At 43.6% G+C, this 4,879-nt stretch overlaps 1 non-coding gene across 1 annotated transcript; it reads right to left on the bottom strand.

The window, feature by feature from the left end:
- Nucleotides 1-2,249: 2,249 nt before the first annotated feature.
- Nucleotides 2,250-2,368, bottom strand: LOC145417100 (5S ribosomal RNA). The gene has a single exon (XR_013900416.1). It is a non-coding gene; the product is annotated as a 5S ribosomal RNA (ribosomal RNA).
- Between the last annotated feature and the right edge of the window lie 2,511 nt (nt 2,369-4,879).

Genomic DNA, 4,879 nt, shown 5'->3' with positions numbered 1-4,879 from the left:
TACAAACGAACAAACACACACACTACTGCCACATCTACTATGTTTCGCTACTGGGGGGCCCAGGCGGAACTGTTGCCGGGTGTACATGACAGCAAAGCGATACAGAGACGCATACATGGGGCAAGAATAATCATACCGAGTACAATTACAAACACATTAAGGAAACAAAATACTTCAAAAAGAAATAACAAATACAAAAAAAAAAAAAACTTAACCTAATATGATTTTTTTTTTTTAACTTTAGGTCTTTTATTTACCATTCAGTACAAGCCCCTACACTCTGGGGAACCTAGTCGCTGAAAGTTAAGCAGGGAAGCGTGCGTGAGAGCAAAGGGTTAAATGACACATATATGACATACTGTAAAAGATATGGGAGTTATCATTACAAGCACGACAATGAACAAAGAGATGCAAAGATACAGTGACACGTATATGGTACAATAGTTGTTGCAGTAATTATCATTTCAAGTTTAGGAATGAGCAAAGGGATAAATATGAGAGGGGTAGCCTATAGTATATAAGTTACCGCAAAAGTCTTCATTCTCTATATACATAGTATAAAGAAAACAGCTTTTAAGGACCTGGGCAACGCAAACTATTCAAGATCTCGTGTGTGTGTGTGTGTGTGTGTGTGTGTGTGTGTGTGTGTGTGTGTGTGTGTGTGTGTGTGTGTGTTCTTCACACACACACACACACACACACACACACACATCAGGTGCATGTGCATGTACTGTCCTAGTGCTGGAATTTCGAATCGAGGTAATTTTATAATGTATGTCGTTTTTTGTCTATCTCCCTACCTGTGTATGTGACTATGTTTATGTATCTACTTACGGTGTATATGTACAATATATATAGGTCTCCCTGTCTATGCACTGTACATATGAACATATCATATATATGTGCATGTTGCATAATTATGAATACGGCATGTATGCACGCCTGTACACATGCCCATATCTTTATACATGCGTACCTATCCTGTATATGCAGTATGTCTACGGCTACGGGTGCGTGAATATAAACATGTATAAATATATCGTATATGTATGCGTGCATATGTGTCTCTCTCTGCATACGTACGTACAGTAGTTACGTGTGTATCTACGTATGTAACACTTTACTCATCTCAAAATTGTAATGAAAATTACTGAAACAACTTTGTACCATGTATGTATCATTGTATGTTTTTGTTGATTATTGTGCTTGTAATGATAATTACTGCTATACCTTCTATGCCCCAAGATACCGATTTTGTTTTCCTCAAGTACCCCTCCCTGCTTGACCTTCAGGGACAGTGTTCCCCAGAGAGTTGGCGCTTGTACTGAATGATGAGTAAAGAATCTAAACAACATTATCGTTCCCCAGGGAAAATCGCCGGACGACCGACGGTCAACAGGCCATGTAAACTTAGTCAGTCCCATGGATGAATCACTATCCCATCACATCGTTAACTGCTCAGTTATTGCCCCCTTCAGACCCCCTGGACTTTTTGTTTTCTGCTTTGTGTACCAACTTCATCACACATCTTGCTGGATTCGAAGGCATTCTCACTCTTCACCTCAACTTCTTTTCATTGCAATGCCCTAGCGCTGGGACAATGATGGGATATATATATATATATATATATATATATATATATATATATATATATATATATATATATATATATATATATATATATATATATATATATATATATATATATATATATACCCCATTGGAGCCTAGTGTACACAGTATTGGACAGAACTGGGAATTTTCAAGCCTTAAGATAAAGTAGGGAAACCCCGGGTAGGACCTATGGGCTTCGCGAATATGAGCTGATAGGCGGAGTGCGGTACGCTTGGGACCTTCCCAGAACAGTGCCTCGCCCAGCAACTCTGGGATCCGATGGGTTAATGGCTGGAAAATATATCAATTTCTTTAAACCACTAGAGCCCAGTGTCGAAAGCATTGGACAGATCTGGGAATTTTCAAGCCTTAATAAAGTAGGGTTCCCCTGGGTAGGGACCTATGAGCTTCGAGATTATGAACCGATAGGCAGAGGGCGGTACGCTTTGGACCCTCCCGGAACAGTGCCTCACCCAGCAACTCTGGGATCCAATGGGATATATATATATATACATATATATATATCATCATTGCCAGACGCCATGTATCCCTAACGGGGTGGCCAAGGGCTTAGAGTTAATAGTTTTACAGGGAGGGGCACTAATCCTCCACCAACCCCACTTGATATGTAGGGATGCCAACAGCATCTGGTGTTCCCAGGCGGTCACCCATCCAAGTACTAACCAGACCCAACGTTGCTTAACTTCGCTGATCGGACGGGAAGCGGTGTACTCAACGTGGCATGGCCGTTGATATATATATATATATATATATATATGTGTGTGTGTGTGTGTGTGTGTGTGTATGGATGGACGGATGGATGAAAGAAGTAAAAACACGAGCAATGGAGAGAGGGATGGCGTTGGTAATGAATGGTGATGGATGGGATATATCAGATTTGTTGTATAATGATGATGCAGTGCTATTTGCAAATATCGGACAAGAGTTTGGTAGGCTAGGGAAGAGTTTTGCTGATGTCTGTGAGCGTCGTGTCCTGAGAGTATTTGTAGAAATGAGTAAGGTGATAGTAATCGAGAGAGGTGACTCCCTGTGTGATGTTACAGTGAATGGAGAGAAACTGGAATTGGTGAGAGAGTTCAAATACTTGGGTACAGCGATAGAAAAGAGAGGAATATGTGCAAAAGAAGTGGAAAGTAGAGTGCCACAAGGAAGGAAGGTAGCTGGTGCTATGAAGGCTTAGAAACTGAGGCTTGAGTGCTGCAGCTGCTCAAGGCTTACATAAAGGAGTGTTAGTGCCAACTGTAACATGTGGATGTGAAACAATAATGTGGCATGGAGATGAAAAGTCATGAGTGACAGCAGTGGAGATGGGAGTGTTGAGGAATGTATGTGGAGTACAGAGAGTGGATAGGATACGAAACAATGTGATTCGTGAAAGATGCGGAGTGAGGAAGTCTGTGGACTCTAGAATTCAGAGTGTACTGAGATGGTATGGTCATGTGGAGAGAATGGATAACAACAGAGTGGTGAAAAAGGTATATCTGAGCGAATTTGAAGGAGGGAGGAGGCGAGGTAGGCCAAGGAGAAGGTGGAGGGATATGGTGGATGAGTGTGTGAGGAAGAGAGGTATGGAAGTCTGCAAGGCTAAGGGACTGACAAGAGATCAAGCTTATTGGATGAATGTTGTGGGAACAAATGCTTGATCAGGGATTTGTCACCCCCTTTTAACGTGACAGCATTTGGATTATCTCTGTCGGATACGTTTATGTGGTGCTATAGAATGTGGTGAAAGTTTTTGGCTTATCAGACAGGGCCATGATTTTGGGGGCTTGAATGATGAGTGAATGAAAGCATGGCTCATTGGAGTGGGTAAACTTGGGCTGTCTGGACGTTGTTACTCCTCACCCTGCCCTAGGGTGGGAAAGGAGGTCCGGATGATGTGTCTGTGGCCAGCTGGGGTGATTCTGGTTCTGGTTGTGGGTGTGATGATCGGGACTTGATCAGAGCCAAGGGTTTTAACCACTCTCCAGGATGTTGTGGGGACGAGATTTGGGGAGCAAAATGTGATGTCTGGGGATGATGGGAGGATGAGGGCCTGGTGTAGGATATGGGTATGTTGATGGAAATTGCTGAGGATGAAAAGATTATCTGTGTGGGATTGTAGTGCCAGCACTCTGTTGTTGACATGCCAGGACGATGCCTTGGCGTTGAAATCATCTCCCGGAATGATGTTTGGTATGTTATACTGATGTGGTGTATTTGAGAAGACTAATTGTGTGGTACTGTGGGGGATGACTGAGGAAGAATGTATGTATTGGCGATTGTTATGTGTGATTTACTGCCAGTGCCTATTCTAATTGATTGTATTTCTGCTGTGGTGTCATGTGGGAGGAGAAGTGATTTTGTGTGTGCACTTGTATCTGAAAAGTTGATGGATTTGTGTACCAGGGTGATGAGTCCACCGCCACCGCCGTCGGCCTGGTCTTGTCTGATAGTGGTGAAATTATGAAATGTCGGTGTTCTTTTTGTGTTCTGCGTAGTTTTGTTTCTTGTAAGATGGCAATATGTATGTTTTGTTGTTTGATGAATTGTGTGAGTTCTTGTTTTTTGGTGTTTATGTCATCTATGTTTATTTGAAGAATGTTAATGGCTGCTGCAGCACGGGGGAGAGGTGAGGGTGTGGGCAGAGGGGAAGGGATAGAAGGTTGTGATAGAGATAAGGGTTGGGGTGGACTAGACTGGGGTGGAATGGGAGGGGTTGAAGGATTGGATGGTGTGTGAAGGATCGGTGGGTTAGGCTGAGGAGGTGAGAAGGAAGTAGGAGAGGAGTTTGTGGGGGAGGGGGGTAAGAGGGTGGGGCGAAGGAGCATAAGGGGCAGGTCCACTTGTTTGTGTAATGTTCTCTGGATGCAAGTGCTGTGCAGGTGAAAAGGGTCCAGTTTTTGCAAGAATTGCACTGAACTGAATCCTTTGTCTGTTGACTCGAAGTGATGGGTTTTGAACATGTTGGACATATCGTATGTATCTGTTGATTGGACCTGGATTGCTCTCAGTGTTACTGGCTAGAGGAAGTCTTCGAGAAACGACCGCCGGAGAGTCGTTTCTCGGTCTAGAAAAATCATTGTTGTTGTGTATGTTGTGTTGAGAGATGTGGTACTTTCACGGGCTACCAAAGCCACAACCAGGTTCTCGGGCCCCGTGAGAGGCCGGGGAGTGGTTGCGGTGGTTTAGCCCCCATGCTGTCCTCCCCTGCTTCAACAGCATCTGGGGGGTGGACCCGAGACGAAAACGCTACCGCCCTAGG

The sequence above is a fragment of the Coenobita brevimanus genome, chromosome 13 (genome assembly GCF_032717465.1).
Source record: "Coenobita brevimanus isolate Jiangsu-jjx chromosome 13, ASM3271746v2, whole genome shotgun sequence".
NCBI classification, from domain to species: domain Eukaryota; kingdom Metazoa; phylum Arthropoda; class Malacostraca; order Decapoda; family Coenobitidae; genus Coenobita; species Coenobita brevimanus.
The sequence above is the reverse complement of the archived record's forward strand: the minus strand, read 5'-3'. Positions and strand labels throughout refer to the sequence as shown.